The sequence below is a fragment of the Engystomops pustulosus genome, chromosome 9, assembly GCF_040894005.1.
Source record: "Engystomops pustulosus chromosome 9, aEngPut4.maternal, whole genome shotgun sequence".
NCBI lineage: Eukaryota > Metazoa > Chordata > Amphibia > Anura > Leptodactylidae > Engystomops > Engystomops pustulosus.
The window spans coordinates 31,168,008-31,192,199 of record NC_092419.1 but is presented as its reverse complement, the minus strand read 5'-3'; the positions used below and the strand labels follow the sequence as shown (position 1 = coordinate 31,192,199).

Here is a 24,192-nt window from a genome sequence, read left to right as displayed (position 1 = left end):
ATTGTAAGACTCTCCTGACCATTGTCCTGGAGATCGGGTGAAGTGCTGACAAAGCATTTCACCCAATCTCACAGAGAGCAGAGCCTCTGCATCTCTGCCGGTCCAAACATGACTAATACTGCAGAACCTACAGTGACGTCACAAGCATGTGACTGATGACGTGTTTCCTGCTTCAATGCAAGATGTTTAACCCTTTCAGGTTGAAATGGGACCGTAGTAGAAGTCACAGGTATGAAGAAGAGCTAAGGCATGTGTGAGAGTAAGTGTATGGATGTGGCAGAGTTGGGTGTAAAGAGACCAGATGAAGCAGTAAATTGTGCAAACCTTCTGGCTTCCTGCACAACCCTGTGTATTTACAGTTTATGATATCAGAATAATCTGTGTCCTTTCACAGTAACGGTCTGTCGACTCACCGTAGTGTATGAAGGCGACGCTATCTACACAATCAACATATGTCATTTGAAATAAACAAGATACTTGTAAGATGTCATATCCCATTTCCATCAGTCTTCTTAACAGACACACAGAGGACAAGCTACTAAACTACACAACACAATTGATGAAACCCCTTCAGATTAAAAGGCAAACTTTATTTTGCAGAGCAGGTGAAGGGGGGGCATGTGTTCTTTATGCATTATATGTCTTTTTATTTTAAAAAAACAAACAAAATAAACAAAAATTTGTGCAGCCATTATCACACTTAATCTGCAGTTACCAACCTCATGGTTGTACAAGAGCAGTATAAGTGTCTTATATGATCACTCCCTTAATCATTGTAAGCAATCCTATTACATGATTAAAGGGAACCTGTCATCAGCAATTAGCCTAATAAATCATTACCAGTATATTGTTAAACAGCGTAATACCTTCTAGTTTTTGTTCCTTTCATAGCCCAGTGTGGTGACATCATCCATAAATCAACTTTTAAGTGAAATGTAAATTGGTTGTATAAAGTCATGGAGGAGGAGATTTTAACACTGAAGTCAAGGTGGGGAGCTCAGAACGCCTCCTCCTTTGTGATAGACATCATCCATTGGACTTCAGGAGATCTGGTTAGTGATGTCTCTCGGATGCAGGACCATCAATTACAGTAAAGGAGCTTTCTGATAAAAGAGTATGTCTTCAGTGTTAAAATCTCCGCCTCCTTGACTTTATACAACCAGTTTACGGCTCACTTTCAAAGTTGATTTTCTAGATAAGACCACCACATTGGGTCAAGAAAAAACATGATCTGCTTAGCAAGATATTAGTAGTGATTATTAGGTCAACCATGATGCCTTTTAACTAGTGATGAGTGGACCTCATCGGTTTTGGTTCCGCTTCAAAATTATGTATAGTGTTGGGTCCCAACATTGGTGGATCCTTGCTCCCTGATGACAATGACCTCTGGGAAAATGACGTAATGCTAGCTCCATCTGCATTTATATGCCCCTGTCGTCTTTTCTGGGGGCATGTAAAGTGTTCACAACCGAGATCAGTGCTGTTTTTAAATGATGGGGGGCCAGTTGGGGGAGCCCAACCACAACCTGAACCTGCACTTCTGACTGAAGTCTGAACTTGGGTTCGCGGAGCCCACACCCGTGATCTTTGTCATGGATCAAAACATTGTTGGTTTAGGTCAGCTCATCACTACTATAAACCTGATCCACTAATGTAGGGAAAAATTATTTCCATGGGATCTGGAGAGCTGGGACATCGGTGGCATACATCAATAGCAGAAGTGAACAAAAGAAGCTTTGAAATACATATTTCCAGATGCCCACTTTGTTGTCCTTCTCTCCTATTCTGCTTTTCACTTTGCAATTTTTGGAAAATTCCCTCTTGTTTGTAAAACTGACCGAAGATCACTAAGGTGTCTGATTATATAGAGATTCTCTGCAGAGGCGAGAGTGAGCAGTAAGTAATAGCAGGTAGGTGTCCGACCAAAAGTTCTGAGACAGGTGCAAGTTTACAGACAGAGAATATAGAGGACTTCAGATTTTACAATTGTTATTAAAAAGCTGACACAATTTTTTACGTAAAAAGCTCAGTATAGTGTGAGATGATAAATAGGGATGAGCTGACCCGTTCAGGTACGAGTTCGCTGAGTTCAGCTCATCCCCACCGGTGCCACTTAAATGATGGTGGCACATACATACCACCATTTCCTTAGGAGTGTCACACCAGGCTTTGCTCCTGCACCAATTGCGGTTGTTACCAGCGTTGCTGAGACCGAATGCTGAACCCAGTGCCCCGAATGAAGTTTGGGTTCGGGGACCGAACCTGCAAAGTTCATCACGGACCTGAACGTAGCGGGTTCAAGTCCAATCATCCCTAATGATGAATGCTAAAACTTGTAATTAAGAACGTGATTTTATTTTAATTGGAACATAGAGAACCCTACAATACATGCAAACTGAGAAGAAGGAACTGGCTCCAGGAGGCAAAGAGCAGGTTAAGAATTAGGTACATGTTAAAAACTTTTCAGACACCTAGACAAAGGAACAATACAATTTTAATTGAGGTCTGAGTTCTCGGAGACACTTGCTAAGGAATTATTAATTATGTGTGCATGTATTAGGTGAAATTTGTCTTCCATTTATTGAAACTTAAAAAACTTTAAGGGGGATTATCTTTTTCCATCCCTGTTAATTACATTTTTCTCTTTGTCATTGAAGAGAAGAAGGTTTAAGGTGGATCCATCAGGTCAACAAAGGGAAATAGTTCCTGTTTCTACGTCAGTGAATAGGATCGCTTTAAGATTGGTTTTATACATACCTACGTGCAATTTTCTTTATTGTTAATTAGAAAACACAAAAAGAACATAAATGATGAGTAAGACATCTCATGAAAAATGTGTGCAATAATGATAAACATATCAAATTATATTTAGAATTTGTTATTCATCTTGCGCATGTTTCCCATTCCAGTTGGGCAACCCTTTCCTGATCCAGCTAAGCCCATCTTTCCATAAATCTCTGCTTTCACCTACTGCCCTTGTTGCTATGCAAATGACCAGTCGATGATCTTGGATGTCTACTTTGGCTCACTGAAGTCCATGTCTGTCTTCCTCATTGAAGTTTTGGCCTGATACCTGGTGTACTTCTCCTGGTTTGGGTTCCTGGCCTATTCTCTTACTCTGGCTCTTGTCACTTTGTCACTAAGTTTCATAGTATATAAGGTTGGGAAAAGGTCCATAAAATGAAACCTTTAAGAATTAAACAAATGTTTTCCCCATAACCCGTGATATTTTTGCTCTCCAGAAAGGCATCCGGGCCTCTCTTGAACATGAACATAGAGACCGCTATAACAACCCCCTGCAGCAGAGAGTTCCATAATCTACCTGCTCTTACAGTATAGAATTCCCATCTATGGTGATGGTAGAACTGCCTCTCCTCTAGGCCTATAGGATTCCCCCGTCTATAGTGATAGTAGAATCACCTCTCCTCTAGGTGTAGAGGATGCCCCCTTCTCCTGGTCACAGGCCTAGGTATAAAAAGATCTCTGGAGAGACCCTTGTACGCACCATTCAGATATTTGTACATGGAAATGATGTCTCCCCATTTGCCATCTTTTTTCTAAATTGAATAACCCCAAATTTTCTAATCTGTCATTGTATTCTAATCCCCCCATTCCACTAATAATCTTGGTTGCTCTCCTCTGCACCTGTTCCAGTTCTACCATGTTTATTTTATACACTGTTGCCCAAAACTGTACTCAATATTCCATGTGTGGTCTGACCAGTGATTTGTATAAGTGGGAAAACTATCTCATCATGAAAATCTTAAGTTTACCATCCAGCAGTCCAATCTATGCTTTACAGCTTCAGTTTTACCCAAAAATTAACTGTTAATAACATAACTGCACTTTTTGTTTCCATAACCCAAGTGCATAAACTTAGATTTATCTACGTTAAACCTCATCAGCCCTTTCTCCGCCCATTCCTCCTGCTCTTACAAATCCCTCTTTAATATTATACCATCGGCCTTAGTATTAATTACTTTACAGGGCTAAGTATTGTCACGGGTGTCCCCGCGATCCCTGCGGCCACTGTCCCGCTCCCTGGCCCGGACTCACCTCCCCACTCTCCTGGCTGTGCTCCTGCCTCCTGACTAGGCCATGCGCTCCTGCTCTTACTGCTCTTCAAGATTTACAGGGCCAGCGTCCAGCTAATTGGAGCTCGTTTATCCGGCTCGCTCTGGTGAAGACCAGGTGCCACTCGACTAGTACAATCTTCATCTCCCGCAGTGGTCCAGAGGGTCCAACGGTCCAACTCCTCCTTCCGGACTCTTCCCAAAGAGACTTTTGTCCCGTGTCTGTGTACCGTTACAAGTATCATCTGCAAGTATTGAAACTCTACTGTATAAACCCTCGGAGGTAATTAATAAAACATTTAAAAGAAGGGGGCCCAATACTGACCCCTGTGGCCCCCTGTGTTAATGTCAACCCAGTATGAGAATGTGCCATTAATGGCGACCCTCTGTTTTATATCAGTAAGCCCAATACTTACCCAAATACACAGAATTTTCCTAGTCCCCACAGTTTTAAACTATTAAAGGAAATCTAGTATGTATAGCTCATAGATCCAGGCACCATTACTGTGGTTATCATCTTATACAGTATTTGTTATCTATGGCCTCCTTCCTTCTAAAATCAGCTTTTATTATTTTCCCAATAAGCCACAAGGGCTCAGGGGTTACCAGAGCTATTTTTGCTGTAGCTTCACAAGCTGTTACTGTGGGGTGGGGTTCACTCCCCCCACTATGTAAGATTCCAGTAGGCCAGCAGAGAAGGGGGAAGGGTGAGACATGTTCCTACACAGCGTAAGCCTGTACCAGAGTCTCTGGTAAAATCCCCCAGAGCACTTCTATGTCATTAGCGTAATTTTATACGTTGATTTTAAAAGGAAAGAGGAAGCAGATTTTTTTAAGGCCTTTGATTAACTACCAACACTATAAATATAGAGCCAGAGCCGGTGACAACACTGGGCATACCTGGGCAAGTTCCGGGGCCCAGAGGTTCTGGGGGGGATCTATATAAGGCTGTACATAAGGAATCCATCAGGGTGAGTGGAGCTTGTATTTAATGAATCCACAAATGGGTGAGGGGAGTCTTTATTTAAAATACCCACGAGGGGGCTGTTTGCGATGATAAACTAGGGAATATTTTAGGGAACAGAAGATTGAATGCTGCCATGTGAGTTCACTGCAAAGGGGCCCACTGAGGCTCTGTCCCCCAGGGGCCTACTGAAACCTGGAGCCGACCCTGCCAGGTACTGTAGAAAACTGAAGCAAATATTTTTACCTAAATGTCTTAATCCAACCAAAAACCTGGTCAGGCAGATACAGATACCCTTCATAAAATTCAGTGGGACTATTTTAAATGGTCACATGTTCACATTCAGCTGTTTTCATAATCATAATGTTTTCACTCAACCGGGAAAATAATTTTTTTAGTGGCCAACCCCTTTCAAATTTTCATTTTTTCCCACTTTTAAAGATGAATCTTCTCATAGATTGTAATGAAATTGTCTAAATATGCTTAGCTTGTAATTCATTTACTGACGTCATATGACAGAGTATAGTGGCCTTGTTATTGGAACTGTGAAATTATTAGTTTTTTAGAATTAATTTACCTTCACTACTGAATGAAATCTGAAGAGAGAGAGAGACAGAGAAAGGAGACACTTAATGAAGAATACATTACCATTAATGACGCCACTTTAAGACTTGTACATTGTGTGGTTTATTTTGGCTCCATCATTGCGTCTACCCAAAAGTGAACATATTGACCTTAAATGTGAGTGCTAAATCGTAAAATACTTACAATGGATAATTTACACTCCTGATGGATTCTTAATGTGAGCATTGGTGTCTCTTAAAGCTCCAACACCCTCATTCTTATACAAATTCGCCCATCCATTATCTGCCATTTTTCAAAGTTATTATGGTTATGAAAACAATTTAATGTTTAATGTTTAGTGGAGGGAGCGAAAACAATTGGTTATTGTTGACTGAGAGGAAAATGCAGTGGGTACATGAATCGCGGCAGAGTTCATCCTCGTCAGACAGTCCGGATCAGGGATCGCACAAGTTCATATAAGACCTCACAGAACATGTCAGAGCAAATGAGAATCGTGAGGTCTAAGGAACTGCCCAAGGAGCTAAGACACAGAATTGTGGCAAGACACAGATCCAGCCAAGGTTACAAAACAACTTTTACAACACTCAAGGTTCCTAAGAGCACAGTGACCTCTATAATCCATAAATGGAAGAAGTTTGCAATGACCACAACTCTCCCTAGACCTGGCCATTGCAGCCAAATAAAGCAATCATGGGAGAAAACCCTACGTGAGGGAGATAAAGAAGAACCTCAAGATCACTGTAGCTGAAATCCAAAGATGCATTATGGAGATGGGAGAAAGTTCCATATCACTGCAGCCTCCAATAGTCAGGGATTTTATGCAGAGTGTGTCGACAGAAGCCTCTCCTCGGTGCAAGACATATGAATTCCCACATACATTTTGCAAATAAACACATGAAGGCCTCCCAGACTATGAGAAATAAGATTGTCTGGACTGATGAGGTGAAGACTGAACTTTTTGGTGTTATTTCTAAGCGGTGGAGAAAACCAGACGCCGCTCATCACCTGCCAAATACAATCCCAGCAGTGACACACTGTGGAAGCAGCATCATGCTATGGGGGGCAGGGACAGGACCACTGGATTGGAAGGAAAGATGAATGTGGAAGGAAAGATGAATGTGGCCAAGTACAGAGATGTCCTGGATTAAAACCTCTTCCAGATGCTTTGGACCTCAGACTGGGCTGAAGGTTCACCTTCCAACAAGACAATGGGGGACATGTATCTTTATTTCTGCTAGTTAAATTGTCTCATTTTTGTCGATTTAGTGACTTTTCACTGCAACTTTTGCTGTAGTTTTTCAAGTACGCCTCGGTCCGCACCTTGTGCCTTATTTATCTTTATTTTCCAAATGTTAAGTGCGACTTTTCACTTATGTATCGCTTTTTTTTGTTTATTTTTAGGACCAAATCTGCACCTGGTCCAGGGCAGGTACAAAGGAAGATTTTTTTTCATGGACCCTGTTTAACCCCTTAAGGACCAGGCCCTTTTTCGTTTTTGCGTTTTTATTTTTCACTCCCCACCTTCAAAAATCTATAACTTTTTTATTTTTCCATGTACAGAGCTGTGTGATGTCTTATTTTCTGCGTAACAAATTGCACTTCGTAGTGATGGTATTAAATATTCCATGCCATGTACTGGGAAGCGGAAAAAAAATTCTAAATGCAGTGAAAATGATGAAAAAACACATTTGCGCCATTTCTTGTAGGCTTGGTTTGTACAGCTTTCACTGTGCGCCCCAAATGACATGTCTTCTTCATTCATTGGGTCAATACGATCACGGGGATACCAAATTTGTATAGGTTTTATAATGTTTTCATACATTTACAAAAATTAAAACCTCCTGTACAGAAAAAAAATTCTTCATTTTACAGTGTTCTTGCGCTAATAACTTTTTCATACTTTAGTGTACAGAGCTGTGGGTGGTGTCATTTTTTGCGACTTCTGATGACATTTTCAACGCTTTTATTTTTAGGACTGTGCGACCTTTTGATCACTTTTTATAGAATTTTTTCTATTTTTCAAAATGGCAAAAAAATGCAATTTGCGACTTCGGGCGCTATTTTCCGCTACGGGGTAAAACGCAGTGAAATACGGTTATTATATTTTGATAGATCGGGCATTTTCGGACGCGGTGATACCTAATGTGTTTAGGATTTTTACTGTTTATTCATATTTATATCAGTTCTAGGGAAAGGGGGGTGATTTGAATTTTTATGTTTTTTTAATATAATTTTTTTTTTTTAACTTTTTTTTATTTATTTTTTTTACTATTTTTCAGACTCCCTAGGGTACTTTAACCCTAGGTTGTCTGATTGATCCTATCATATACTGCCATACTGCAGTATGGCAGTATATGGGGATTTTACATACCATCTATTACAATGTGCAGATCGCATATTGTAATAGATAGCCGAGATCATGACAGCCTCGGATCTTGATGTGATCCGGGGCTGTCATGACAACGGATCGTCACTCCCCGGTGACGTCACGGGGAGTGACGATCGGAGCCAAGATGGCGGCGCCCACGCGCTGCCGGCTCTTTAATGCCGCCGGCAACTTTGCCGGCGGCAATCAAAGGGTTAACAAGCACCGATCGCGGGTGTTAGCGACGGGCATTTGCTTCATCATGAAGCAAATGCCCGGTGAGTATGAAGACGGCTCAGCCCGTGAGCCCTCTTCATACTCCCCCATGCGCAGCAAGACGTAAGGGTACGTCTTATTGCGCTATGGGGTTAAACATGTAAATTGGAATTATTTCACATGCTTTAAATGTTTACATTTTGCACATTAACCTGTTCTCTCTTTAAATTCATTAATTTTTGCATTTACATTTTTTTTAAAATGGTTGGTAAGGGTGAGGTCACACGCAGCGTTTTGGTTGCATTTTGAAACACATTGGGGCAGATTTATCAAGCAGTCTGAAAGTCAGAATATTTCCAGTTGCCCATGGCAACCAATCACAGCTCAGCTTTCATTTCACCAGTGCTCATGAATATTTTAAAGGGGAGCTGTGATTGGTTGCCATGGGCAATTGGAAATATTCTGACTTTCAGACTGCTTGATAAATCTGCCCCATTGTTACAGCTAAGGAGAGGTGATTTGCCTAATTACTTTACTGTTAACATTTGTGTTTACAAAATGCAATGAAGACACAATGTTAACAGACTTGTAAACACAGCATTAACACATGTGTTAACAATATGATTTGATAGATGATTGCAGCTGTGCATGTAACTGGGGTATATAATGGCAAAGTTAAGACTGCAGCTCTGGAAGTGACTGGAGTATCACAGATGATATAAGTATAGGAATAGAGGATGTATTATCTCATGTTACCTCACATATTACCTCATATGACCTCACACATTACCTCACATATTACCTCACAGATAACCTCACTTATTACCACACTTCACCTCACATATAACCTCACACATCAGTGTCTAATACTCTTTGTCTTAAGTAACCAAAGAAAACTCAGAGCTCATATTAATAATCTGTGGCAAAATGGAAACTGAGCTGTGATTGGTTGCTAGAAGCTGATCTGTAATAGGTTGCTAACTGACAATGGATTCTGTATATGGTGGTTAATAAGTGTATTTCAGAAAGTACGGGGTGAAAATTTCAACTGAAAACCGAGTCTGGCAGAGAGTGGCTGTGCAAAATTTGGTCATTATAAACGTGACGTTGCACACACATACACTCAGCTTTATATATGAGATTACATTTGGTAAGAAAGATCTTTTATACTGCTCGCTACACATTCTTGGGTTAAGGTATATGGCAATGATGGTGCTCTGCTGACGTATTTGAGCCATAGGAGGTCTGATTGCTCATAAAATATACCACCATACTACTGAATTGCTGTACAGCCGATTTCAGATCCTGTTTAGTTACAGGTTATTACAGATACTGCTTAATGACAGACCTGGGAATCTCAGACTTTCATCTACAATGGAGTGGGTCCCCACCTATCCGTTTTGTTCGAAGATGGTGGCTTGCATTTGCCGGAAGAAGCTATGTCTTTGGCCTTTTAGCGGACCAAAGATAAGTTCAGCAGACATCCGGGATGTATGGAGAGGGTTCAGCTGATAAATCCAATGCCTCATCATTACATAATAATCCCTAATTTTGCCCTAGGGGTTAATAGAGAATTCTTTGACTCCCATAAATGAGTATTCTCCAATAGTATGCCCCAATATTTTCAATGTGTAGTGGCCAGCATTGGGAACTGAGGCCCCTGGATGCCCCAGTTCACATCTGCATTTGGACTTAGGCTACTAACATCCATCACAACAATCATAATAACATGATTGGTTCTTGTCCAACATACCTGTAAGTTGTGCGCTGCTCTGAATCCCTGTGTTACTGGCACCACAATTATTTAACCAGAATTTTTTCATTACCTTTTAAAATGATTATGATGTAAATATTCCCCCATTTCCATTTATAAATTATGGATTTCCATTATCCTGTCACTTCCTATTAGTGCTTACATATTAATAAAAGCGACAAGGAGGCTTTAATGTCACCAACAACCTCTTCCTAATGTGGTCATGACAGATCGCAGTCCATTAATTGTTCTTTTCCGTAGAACGCGTTGGCTGTCGTATTATGTATGACACGCTATACCATATGTCCACTTCAACGCATACTTAAGCACATTTGAATAACCCTTTTGAGAACATAAAAATTAATTATTTAGTTTCATGTATTTTAAGTTATTTCAGCCAACACTTTGTTGTAAGTAAATAATAAAACGAGGAGCAAAATATGTAGAAAATGTTGCAAGATGGCGGTGGTCAATTGTGGACAGCGATGCATGGTCTTTTAATGGGTAAGGTTATCCAACAATATTTGTGTGATGTTCCATGATTGTCACAATCCAGATGCCAGACCTTCATGGAGAGTTTTTGATGTTTTTATTTGGAGTCAGACCAGGGATGACACTAATGAATGTCTCCTATTCCTCTTCTGTAACTACCACGGACACTTACAAGCCACAGTGGGCATGTGGCACCTCACTGTAAAGTGCAGGGCCATGAATGAGAAGACGAAGTGCAATGAGTGACCGTTAATTTTTTTTATTACTACTTCTCTGGCCCCAGCCGTATGCCCGCCCAGCTGCATCCTACTGTGCGCTGGACCCCTCCATAGAGAAAAGTAGCCCACGGGCCGCACACATGGGGAAATATAAAGCATGCCGTATATGGCGCAGATCCGTGCCACACATTTGTGGCACCGTACCACTGCTGTAACTAGGGGCCATCTGTAAGTTGGGTGTCCTTAAAGAGGCACTCTGATGCCACCTCAGATGTAGGAGTGTTACACTGATAGCTTTTACTGATAGCTGATAGGAACCCTCCGATGAAGCTAGCAGACACTGCCGCGCAGTACAATAGGAATGCCGGACCGAGCTTACAGTGTCCGGCGTATTCATGGGGGGGCAGGATTAGGAGGTGGTGTCTGCCGCATGAAGCCCGGCAGTCACCACTGGCCTATGGAGTTGAAGGGGTGGTCCAGGGAAGAAGCAGCACCTTGCCCCGCCCCCTCATTTGTCTGCTAGCTTTATTGGAGGGTTCTGATAAAGCTAGCAGTGTAACATTGCTACATGGGATAGCCTTGTAGCAGTAGCCTACATGGGGATAGCCTTTTTATGGGTGACAGCTCCTCTTTAAGTAGGGGGCCATCTGTATATTATTAGATTATGTAGATTATTTTTTTATTACTATTGATTTTTTGTGCTCATTTTAATACATACACCTCCGTTTATCATACATGTGACATACGTGTTCTTTTGATGTGTAGTGTGGTATTCCTTTGTGGTGTCAGCCCATCTTTTTGTTGTTCAGTTTCACCTTTCATCAATTTAGTAATTTGAAGGAGAAATAACAGAAGAGCAGCACAACACAGAGGTATAAGAAAAGATGCTGCGGAATGTAATGAAGAATATAAATATTTACTGAAGTAGACACGGCATGAAAGCTGATGACAGATTCTCTTTAAATAACTGTCAAACCCATAAAAAATTACATTCAGTGAGTGCGATTCTCATAAATATAACAATCTTTAGAACAAAGTAAGGGTATGAAGGCTGAGTTATTGAAAAATTTCTAAATTACGGTTTACTTGAAGCAAAAACTAACACTTATCCTTGGATTCTGAAGGCTGGGGCCTCACAGTGGGAGCGCTAAAGAATAAAATTAAGAATTAAATGAAACACTATCCCCTTCGCTTTGATCACCGATCTGGGGGTCGCACAAACATAGCGCATGGAGCCAGAAGCACTTGGCTTGTTTTTGTGACTGCTACTGCTCTGTTGACCTTCATTCGGATGAGCAACTGCAATAATGGTGGCCAACCACTACAGAGACATGGAACCAACTGCTACCAACTAACTATGTGTTCGCCATTATGTGGCACTGAACAGCTTACAGTTCCTCCTACAATCCAATTATTGGTGACCCAACCTGAGCACAATCCATCAACTTTAATTTCTGGCCATCCCCTTTAAGAGGTTCAGAATACAAGGCATGCTTTATTTTCAGAGGACCTTTCATTTCTGACTAGAAATGAGTGGACAGAAACTTCTCGTTTAGGCCTGTGAATCAGATACTTCCTACACGACCCTTAAATATTGGTGGTCGTGCAGCCAAATTGGCAAATTTACACCTTTGCTCCTAGCTATGACTGTAATTGGCCTCGTAGCTGGATTGGTTACACGGTCAGCTATACGGCAACATGTACGGAATGCGCAGAATGTACCCGAATCCCAGGCCCAAGCTTAAAGTTTCAGTCCACTCTTCAAATTCTGATAGGTCGGTTTTAGTTAATACTTGTATTTTCATGAACTAAAAATTTGTTTCCTTTTAAGAAAAAAAATTGTATCATCTCATACGGGGAATGGTGACTCCCGGCTGTCAATAGATTCATAGATTTCTAAGAGGAATGGCACAGCAAAGAATTCTAAGGGAAGATGCTCCGGAATTGTAATATTATGGGAAGTAGGAAAAGGAAAAGTGACAGGTCCCCTTTAAAACTTAAGGAGAATTTATTAAGACTGGCGTACTGAACTTCAGTCCTAATCTTCTCACCGCCAGCGTACTGAATGCCAGATTTAGGCCCCTACTACATTTGGCATGATGGCAATAGGCGTCCAGTAGTGGTACGGTGAGTATACACATGTGGCACCGTACTGTGCACGGGGAAAATATAGATCATGCGTTATCTTTCCCCTGCTTTACAGCTGGGCTCACCCCTCCTCTTCTCCAGAGCGCTGCCGTATGCTCGCCCGGCTATGGTTGGGCATAGATCCGGAAGTGTGATCCGCTGGCCTCTGCCTGGCTAGACTGGGTCAGAACAGACAGAGATCTCAGCCATAGTCTCTGACAGTTTTCTGTCCATATTTTAAATTCGGTGGGACAGGACGCTCAAGTCTCCTCCTGGATCAATTTTGGAAATGGGGAAAATGGCAGCCAAGCCAAAGTAAATATCCCTCATCATTGTCACCTTTGAGATGTGGATGTAAACATACATCACGAGAGAATGATGCAGATTTGCTTCAAAACCTACAATCGTATTGTGTGACATTATCCTAAATAAAACATTTGCCTTGCCTTTTAATAATTCAGCAGATTATTTTTATCTGTCCCAATTTATTTAGTCACATTCTGAATATTTTATTTGCATATGATTTTTATGTAAAAATAAATTTTTTTTTATAATATGTTTTCATTATAACACAATGTTGAATATTTATTTATTTTTATGTAAAATCCATGTAATAGATGAGATGAGGGAATCATTGAGTTTTCTCTCGGGAGAATTGATTTTATGTTGAAAGTGTCATTAGACATCCAATGTTGTCAATCTGAACTCACAATGACAGAAGCAATGGGACAACATCTTATTTAGTGTCCACAAAGGCTTAAAGGGCATCTACCACCAGGATGAAGGGTTGTAAACCAAGCACACTGACATACTGGGGTGTGCCCCCTCTAGCAGGATTGGTTCTTCTTTTATCTTTTTATACCCTTGTTTTTACAAAAAAAAGGCTTTTCAAATTACGCAAATGAGCCTGAGGGGCTCTGGGCTCCATAGATGTTAATAAAGTCTGAAGCCCCTCAGGCACATTTTCATATTTTCAAAGAAAGGCACTAGACACTAAAAGAAGAGCAGATGCTGCCAGAGGGGGCACACGCCAGTATGTTAGTGTGCCTGGTTTACAGTCCTTCATCCTGGTGGTAGATTTCCTTTAAGTATGTACAGTATTATAATAACTTGTCTCTGTTTCTGCCAATTAAAACTCTTTCTAGTTGGATGAAAACACAAACAAGGGAAACTCGTATCTCCAAATAAATGTTGCAGACAATACAAGTACTTCATCAATAATTAATCCCTATTATTAGACTTGCCAGCAATTGACACAAGTAAAAGATATTGGCTGCTTAGATCTTGGAAATTTAGTCGCTGAATCGTTTGGAGATACAGTAAAATGTTTCCGGCAAAACAAGTGGCATCACTATTGTGCATGCAGTATTTTTGTAACTCTCCTCGGTTTAAAAAGTTCCTTGGGGGGATATGAAGAGAATAGAAATGATTTGTGATACTGTAAGTACAAGTCAGAAAGTTTCAGGTTAAAAATTCTATAAACATGTAAATTAAATCTACCATCAAAATCCATCATGATAAACCAGGGACATTTACTTATAGATCCATGCACCAGGACTGTGGAAATCTAATTATATTTCTTATCCATGGCCTTTTTTTTTAAAATCAACTGGTAAAATTATGAGTGCTCTGGGGGGGCTTTACTAGAGCCCCTCGGTGCTGAAGATTCACAGGCTGTTACATTGTGCACAAGAAGATCCACCTTTCACTATGTGCTGAAACATCATCTGCCACCAAGAGATGATATAAGGCAGAGCAGGGGGAGTGTGAGATAGTCTAACAGTGTGTGAAGCTACTGCAGAGATTAACAACCCTCAGGCTCATTAGCATAACATTTAAAAGTTTATTTTTGAATGAAGGAGGTCATGGATCACGAATATAAGAAAATTTCCACTGTCACAGTGACAGGAACTATGAGTAATGTCCCTGGTTTATCATGATGGATTTTGATGGTAGATTTTCTTTAAAGGGGTTGTCTCAAATTTTCAAGTCCCCCTATCCATGAGTGGAATGGCAGGCTGAGCATTCAGTTCTATTTTGAGTGTTAGAAGTTGCTGAGCATAGTGCTTGGTTATCTCTGGCACTCCTATAGTAACTTGGCAGATACATTACTTCCATATTCTCTTTCTTTTTTACGAGATGATATATGAAAGTAACATTTATGTTTAATGATCTAATTTGATGAAGCCGGAAGGAAAGTCTGTATACGTGTATATGCATATATATATATATATATATATATATATATATATATATATATTCACACCAAGATTTCATTGCATTAACATACAAAATGGATATGCAATAAAAATAGATTTTAAACATGTATATAAGGAATGTGACAACACTCCAAAATGATGAAAAAGTTTACTTTATATATTCCCCCATATGTTTACATGCAACATTTTAGCTCATTACATGGATAATTTTACAGTAATGAGCTGAAACATTGCATGGAGACATATGGGGAGAGCTGAAGTTCACTGTTCATCATTGGAGTGCTGCCACATTCTTTATAGTGGATTTTAGGAAGATTTAAATGGTGTGGACCCACCATATGGATAGATTTCCTGGAAAGGTGGGTTCTATGCCAATGATGTAAAGTTAAGAGGCAGTCAATGGCGGTATGGTGGGGATCTACCATCCTCTACATTAATCATACAGAAAATACTCAAGATCTACTGATATACTGCAAACTAGCTCTCAAAAATGTGAAGCTAAAAACAGCACTTTATGATAGATTGGGGTACATTTACTAAGGATCCGTTGGACACATTTCCGTCGGGTTTCCCGACTATTTCTGATTTGCGCTGAATTGCTCTGGGTTTTTGGCACACGTAATCAGATTGTGCCGCATGGGGGCTCGTTTTTTTATGTGGCACAAATCAGAGGGGGTGGCCGTCGGACAACCGGACTAATTCGGACAAACCGCAGAATTTAAAATTCAAATTGTGTCACAAGACAAAGCACTCACATGCACTGGGAAGGAGATGGTGAACTCCGGCGGAGCTGAGTTGGGAAGCGACACATGCAGGAAATTGGGCGCACGATCTTAGTGAATCGCGGCAGCTCCGAATCCCCGTCAGACATTCCGGATCGGGGATCGCGACAGGACGGGTAAGTAAATGTGCCCCACAGTGTCTAATGGTTGTATAACAAATCTGTCCAGCAACAGTGCAACTACAAGTAGACTTGGCACTAGCTGTCAGACTAACTAACCAGGCAAACTAACCCTGCAACAGATAAAATGACCCTGATAAGGGTGGACCACACTAGAAATACCCACAGAAAAGTGTCAAGCCAATAACAAACAAGTTTGAGACAGGAAAACAGGGTCACACCAGTAGATACAGGATGCTGAGGGACAAACAACAGATACAGACAGATAAGCGGAGTTGGAGCAAACCAGGACAAAAACCGAAATGGTGTCAAATGTGCAGAATCGAACAGCGATAGGATGGTTAGTACTGAAGTTACATACACAGAATAGAAAAGGCAGCAAAAGCACAAGCCAGGAGGATTACAATGACCAAGACCCTCTGAAACAAAAGAGCGGAATAGAGTAATGGACACTGCCCCCAGCACTCACTGGTTCATCCATCCATCACGCAAGCCAGAGATGCACACAAAAAAAGCTCAAACTCACACCCAGCTTCCCCTAAGGAAAGGGAGCTGTCAATTACAGGCAGCTCTGGATATGGTTTTCAAGCACAGAAGCCTGAAACCTGATCCAATAGCAAAAAACGAGTTCAGACTATGATAAATCTGTTGTAGTTTAAGACTGTCTAGTCGTACTTGGCACCTGTTATTAATTGTCTCACTTTACGCTAGAAAACTAGGACGAAACTCTGTCGGGTCAGCAGTATTTTTGGCGTATGGACCTTTTTTGGCGTGAAACCACGCCCCTTTTCATAGACCACACCCATTTAGTCAAACTAGTCATAGGAGTGCCAGAAAACTGTCTAAAACCCCTTATAAATGTGGTGCAGACATTTTTTACATCATAATTCTTAGACATTAAAAAGTATCTCCCACTATAGTCATATAATATGTGCAAATATCAGCAGCTGTACTTTTATAGTTTTTATATTTTTACTTTTGTTTTAGGTCTATAATAAAGGTTTACGCCGCGTAACAATTCTTTCTTCTTCCCTATGAAATGCTCTGCACTCTGAATAGAGAGCAAGACGGAGGTGAGGGAGCTGAGATAACGCAATATGTCATGCTTTAAACATAAGTTGCATGATTTTATATATGCTTGGTGGAGTTTCAAATTTAATCCTAAAACACACACTGTGAGCAGAACTGTCGTAAATGCCAAGAGACAGGTAATGTGAACAGCTTCTGACAAGACCCGGTATAACAAAGGAAAAAACAACTGATGCAATCACAGACCTGATACAACAATCACTTCTAAATAGAAAGGAAATCAGCAGGTCTTCAATGTATTCAACACATGCGGGTAATAGGTAGCCATGTATTCACTTGAGCAGAAGCCCTTAAGTCATGCAGATGTTGCAAAAGGAAATTTTATTTTCCTTTATCTTCGGGGATACATTTAAATTTCCACTGGGTAACCATAGTAACAGTCACAGGGGTCCCAAAGGGGCTGCATTCTAATTACGAGAGGATATGAACGTAGCTTGGCCAGTAGTGTAGGGTTGCCTTGGCCGTTATTATGTCGGCATCGCAAGGGATTTGGACTCTACCTTCAATGACAAGGAAGGAGCACATTTATGTTACATGGAACATAAACTGAGGTCACCTAAAACAAATATATGACCTGCTACATCTTGTGATGCTTGTGATGCAGATTACATGGTGGCTATAGACAACCTAACTCTTTGTGCCAACAGTCAGTAAAATAGTCAGTAAAATTTGTCCAAGTAAAAATTTTTACTACTAATACAATACAAGTGGTCCCCTACTTAAGAACACCTGACTTACAAATGACCCCTAGTTACAAACGGCCCTCTGGATGTTGATAATTTACTGTACTTTAGCCTTAGGCTACAATGACCAGCTCTAAGGGTTATCAAAGGTTTATGCAACTAAGATTTATTGTTGATCCTGGTTCTTATAATAACCCAAAAGTTTTAAAATCCAATCACAGAGACCAAAAAAAATTTATGTCAAGCTACAATTGTAAAATGTACAGATCCGACTTACATACAAATTCAACTTAAGAACAAACCTACAGGACCTATCCTGTACATAACCCGGAGACTGCTTGTACGTAACCTGCTTGTACAAACCACCCTATAGGAACATTTAAGGCATCTTCTCCAGATGCAAAAATTCTACGCTTCCCCGGAAACCATCAATGGAGACCGGAAATTTTTACATTCAAGTGTTTTGATTTCTCAAATCAAAGTCTTTAATCTTTGATCCAATTTTACATTTTTTGGACAAATTTAGATTATTTTTCAGTCCTCAAAAGTAGAACTACTTGAAAATACCCTGAAAAATGTTGTGCCAACGCCATGCTTTCCGAAAAACTAAACATTATGATACTTATAGATGCACTCTAGTGTTTTTTTTTAATTATTGCCAAATTACCTCAATTGCAAAAATTTACAGGAAGTTTTTCTATTTGATAATTATTTTCAGCTAGATCATTGTGATCCTTAAAGAATTACGGTACATGCTTTTCGGTTCGCTTAAACGGGTCAGTGTCTAGGGCAACAGGATTGATGTATGAAGAAAGTACATCCCCATAGATATATGTTGGTGAGCTATTCAGTCTAGGTATGACCACCGATTGTCTCTTTTTGACACTTTAAGACAGCTTATACTTCTAGTGTATTAGAAATTAGAAATTAGTGTTTGGAGTCAGAAAGGGGTTTAAAGGGGTTGTCTAGATTTGAAAAGTTCATCACCTTTCTGTAGGATAGGTGATCAATTTTATTATTCATTTTGGGGGTGGTCTGTTAAACCACACGGCTGTGGAAAGAAGACATCGAGCTCCTGTTAGTTCCCATTTCGGCTTCACAGGACAGTGATGTCATCTTTAAATTTTAACGCAGCTAGTTTGCTGCTTAGTCCCTTTCATTTGAATGTATGGTGGCGTGCTTAGACGGACCACGGTGCTCTCAATCTCCCCAATCCAAGAAATTCCAAAATACAACCCACAGCTCCGTACACTGAAGTAAGCAAAAGTTATTAGCGCCAGAAGATGGCAAAATAAAGAATTTTTTGTACAGTAGGTAATTTTTGTAAATGTATGAAAAAATTATAAAACCTATACAAATTTGGTAGACCTGTGATTGCACTGACCCAAAGCATAGAGGAGACATGTCATTTGGGACACACAAGGAAAGTTGGAAAATTCAATCCCAACAAGAAAATTGCGCAAATCCATTTTTTCACCAATTTCACCGCATTTGGAATTTTTTTCTGCTTCCAAGTACACAGCGGGGAATATTAAATACCGTCACTATGAAGTGCAATTTGTTACGCAGAAAACAAGTCATCACACAGCTCTGTACATGGAAATTTTTTTTTTAAGTTGTTGATTTTTGAATGTGGTGAAAAGTTAAAACTCAAAAATGAAAAAGGGCCTCGTCATTAAGGGTTAAAAGCAAATGGTTTTATTTGCCAAATCATCTGTGTAATAAAGTCAGAAAGGTTCGTCCATGTCGAGTCTGATAAGTAGAATAAATTCAGAATATTGATTTATACATAACAATAAACCTGTTTCTCCGGACTAATTTATGATGTTTAGATATTTTGTAATATAAATTAGAATCAGGATATGATCGGCCTTGACAAAGATTTTAGAGATCACCTTCTTTAGGTTTATAGCGTTGTCTCATTAAAGGAACACCCCAGGCTATACTGATAGTGTTACACCAAGTGCGGAGCCTGAGAGGATGGAGGATGACTTTGGTGCTCATTTCAGAGTCATGTTCAACACCCTCAGGGCTTGTACCAGGCAAAGTATCAATATAATATCAGTTTGCCTGGAGGGTTCTTTTGTCAAATTTTGCTCTTACAGCAAAGCCTTTGTCTGTATATTCATGGGGTGAGAAGATACCAAAATAGGGAGGGCGAGTGCGTTGTATCATCAATCTAGACCATAAATGGTCAGTCAAAAACAGAAGTGTGTCTCAAAAACCTGAAGTTCCCTTTTTTCCCAAAACAGAAATCCGGAAAGAATGGATACCGAGCTCGGGGGGAGATTGGGGGGATATCCATTCTGGTCTCTTCTTTCATTTTGACCTGATGAGAACTTAACATTCCAGAAATTTGTTGTTCTAATAAAAACTACAAGTTTTTAAGTATCTTTTGTCTTGGATTGGTGGCAGAAACCAACCCTCCATGATTTGGTTTGCTCCCATTCCATAAACTTACTTGCAGTTGGGGATTTATTTATTAGGTGATTTGGTGGTTGCCCAGGGTCCAAGGCCACCAAAACCACACATGTGATACAGCTCCATTGATATGTCAATGTAAGAGGCTCCTGCAGAGCACTTCTTATACATGTGTACTGGATTGGGACATAATTGTACAGTATGCAAGTAGCCCTTTAAAGACTTTCTAAGGTGCTAAGGTGCTTAAAGGGAACTTGTCATCAGAAATCGGTCTAATAAATTATTACCATTATATTGTCAAGCAGCCCTGCATGGCTCCATCATCCACAAAATCAACTTTGTAGTGAGATATAAATTGTAGTCAAGCAGGCGGAGAGTTTAACATGGAAGTCAAGCTATCCCTGCATCAGAACACCTCCTTTCCTGTGATTGGCGTCATGCACAGGACTTCATGAGATCTGATTGTTAGTGATTTCACTGGGTGCAGAACCATCAATTACAGCAGAACCATCAACTTGGATTCAGTGTTAAAATCTCCGCCTCTGTGACTTTATTCAACTAATTTATACTCACTTCATAGTTGATTTTCTGGATGATGCCATCACCCTGGGTCACGAAAGAAACCTGATCTAGAAGGTGTTCAGCTCCTGGACAACATAATGGTAATGATCAATTTGGTCATTTTCTGCTGACAGGTTCTCTTTAAGTTTCAGAACTGAAAGCTGAAACTAGGGATTTCCTCTTCCCTTTCTCGAAAAGCTTGGTTCTGGTACCATTTGTAGGCAGTAAAGGTAAATCCATTACAAAAATAAACTTGTGGTCCCTATTTTTTCATACATCCTAGGGCCAATGGGAATGGGGGTCTCTTGCTTGCCTTCATACCAATCCAGGGTACTGGAGGATGCTGTAGCTGGTCTTCTGCATTCATTTCTACTTTTAGCACTAGGTGTGTATTGTCGGCTGTAGCCCAACCCCTATGAGTTGCGCGTTTGTTTCATTTTTATTTTTACTGGTCTGTATGCGACTTGATATTATAATTTTTTTTAATGTGTTATTCCATTAATTGAATTTCCTATAAATTATTTATTGAAGTCTTCCTAAAAATGCTCCAAAATCCTACGTTCTTCACCTGTCATAATAAATGCTTCTTCTGCCAAGTCAAATACTGCCGGTCTATCCCAGATATCCTGCTCTAAAGTTATTGCTTACTGTTGTAATTCATTTGCATTCCATTGCCATCTCTATGCAGTGGTTGAAACAAATCTTTCCTGCAACCATCGCTGTGTTAATATTTCATCGTCTGCCATACAATCAATAGCGAGAATTCCTGGTCAAAATACAACAAGTGGTGGAGTAGCTCCAGGATAATACATTTTAGTAATGATGATGCCAGATGCTTATCTATAAAACACAAACGGCGCGCACACAATTCCATCCTCTCCCTTTTTCTGTGTTATATTGGCAGGCTTAGGAGGCAAGATCTCTCCAACTATTCCTCTGCCAAGCTGCAGCTCAATCATTTGATCAATTACAACACGGGGGGTGAAGCTGAGATTATGTGCCGAGAATGGAGGCAAAAGCAAAAGAATCAAAATGTTTTTCAATTTTACATCAAGAAATAAAATATTCTCTCATTACTGTATTTCTCCTCTATATGACTCCTAAGCCTCTTTTATACAAATATGTTGGGATATTCTGTGTTGTAGGTTACAATTTGATCAAGAGAATGATTGGGAAATTTAAGGTATTGATCGGGCACTCAGACCTCATTCACACTGCATAGTACATTCACTATGGTTTACTGTACATCAGCACAGAAATATGGGTGAGTAATGTATTAGGAAAGTGAGATTTAAAATCTAGAGAAGGTCTTAAAATTAGGTGAACTACACACGAAATGTTACACTGTATCTTTATTTTTTTAATTATTTATTAATAGGTCGTAATTAGAGATGAGCGAGTATACTCGTCCGAGCTTGATGCTCGTTCGAGTATTAGAGTACTCGGAACGGCTCGTTGCTCGGACGAGTATTTCCCCTGCTCGAGATCGAGCATTTAATTAAGAAAAGACAGTGAAGAACAGTGAAGAATACAATTAAAACAGTGAACACAGTGAACACAGGATCATTTAAGTGAAGAACACAGTGAAAAACACAGTGAAGAATAGATTACAGATGTTCCGAACATCTGCTTACTTAGCTGAAGACACGAGCGCAGACGAAGGATCAGGCATGCAGGAGCGGAGGCTGATGTGGAGCGGAGCGGGGCTGGAGTGGGCATCACCGAGCAGGTATGGAGGAGCGGAGCGAGCGGCCATGGAGGATCGGAGCAGGCCAGGAGGAGCGGGCATCACGGAGTGGAGCGGGCATCACGGAATGGAGCGGGGCTGGAGCGGGCATCACGGAGCGGAGCGGCATCACGGAACTGAGCAGGGCTTGGAGCGGGCATCACGGAAAGGAGCGGGGCTGGAGAAGGCATCACGGAGAGGAGCGGGGCTGGAGCGGGCATCACGGAGTTGAGCGGGGCTGGAGCGGAGCGGGGCTGGCGCTGGCATGGAGAATCGGAGCAGGCATCACAGAGCGGAGTGGGCATCACGGAATGGGGCTGGAGCGGGCATCAAGAAACGGAGCGGGGATGGAGCAGGCATCACGGAGCAGAGCGGGCATCACGGAACGGAGCGGGGATGGGGCGGGCACCACGGAGTGGAGTGGGGCTGGAGCGGGCATCACGGAGTTGAGCGGGGCTGGCGCTGGCATGGAGAATCGGAGCGGGCATCACGGAGCGGAGTGGGCATCACGGAACGGGGCTGGAGCGGGCATCAAGGAACGGAGCGGGGATGGAGCAGGCATCACGGAGCAGAGCGGGCATCACGGAACGGAGCGGGAATGGGGCGGGCATCACGAAGTGGAGTGGGGCTGGAGCGGGCATCACGGAGTTGAGCGGGGCTGGAGCGGAGCGGGGCTGGCGCTGGCATGGAGAATCGGAGCGGGCATCACAGAGCGGAGTGGGCATCACGGAACGGGGCTGGAGCGGGCATCAAGAAACGGAGCGGGGATGGAGCAGGCATCACGGAGCAGAGCGGGCATCACGGAACGGAGCGGGGATGGGGCGGGCACCACGGAGTGGAGTGGGGCTGGAGCGGGCATCACGGAGTTGAGCGGGGCTGGCGCTGGCATGGAGAATCGGAGCGGGCATCACGGAGCGGAGTGGGCATCACGGAACGGGGCTGGAGCGGGCATCAAGGAACGGAGCGGGGATGGAGCAGGCATCACGGAGCAGAGCGGGCATCACGGAACGGAGCGGGAATGGGGCGGGCATCACGAAGTGGAGTGGGGCTGGAGCGGGCATCACGGAGTTGAGCGGGGCTGGCGCTGGCATGGAGAATCGGAGCGGGCATCACGGAGCGGAGTGGGCATCACGGAACGGGGCTGGAGCGGGCATCAAGGAACGGAGCGGGGATGGAGCAGGCATCACGGAGCAGAGCGGGCATCACGGAACGGAGCGGGAATGGGGCGGGCATCACGAAGTGGAGTGGGGCTGGAGCGGGCATCACGGAGTTGAGCGGGGCTGGAGCGGAGCAGGGCTGGAGCATGCATGGAGAATCGGAGCGGGCATGGAGGAGCGGGCATCGCGGAGCGGGCATCACGGAACGGACCCAGTAACAAGAACAAGTTATGAACAATATGTGTGAAGAACAACTTGCAGATGTTTGGAAACATCTGCAAGTTGTTCTTCACACATATTGTTCTTCAAATACTATTGCGGAGAACACCGATCTGCACGCGTGTCTCCGGAACAGATCGCAGATGTTCATGAACATCTGCAATCTGTTCTGCACTGTGTTCTTTCACTGTGTTCTTTCAGTGGAAACATCTGCACTGAACAGTGCCTCGTTCAGTTTGTAATTTTACTGAAAAATGCTCGGGTCTCCCATTGATTTCAATGGGGCTCGTTACTCGAAACGAGCACTCGAGCATCGGGAAATGTTCGGCTCGAGTAACGAGCACCCGAGCATTTTAGTGCTCGCTCATCTCTAGTCGTAATGCAAAAGCAGTGACTGATAATTAAAGTGATATTCTCGTCTGG

At 41.8% G+C, this 24,192-nt stretch overlaps 1 protein-coding gene across 1 annotated transcript in view; it reads right to left on the bottom strand.

Moving 5' to 3' along the window:
- LOC140076866 (5-hydroxytryptamine receptor 2A-like) overlaps positions 1-22,674 on the bottom strand; it is a 354,582-nt gene extending 331,908 nt beyond the window's left edge. Inside the window, exon 1 of the mRNA XM_072123627.1 lies at positions 22,302-22,674. The gene's annotated coding sequence lies outside the window, so the exon portion shown is untranslated. The remainder of the gene's footprint in view (positions 1-22,301) is intronic.
- Positions 22,675-24,192: the final 1,518 nt, after the last annotated feature.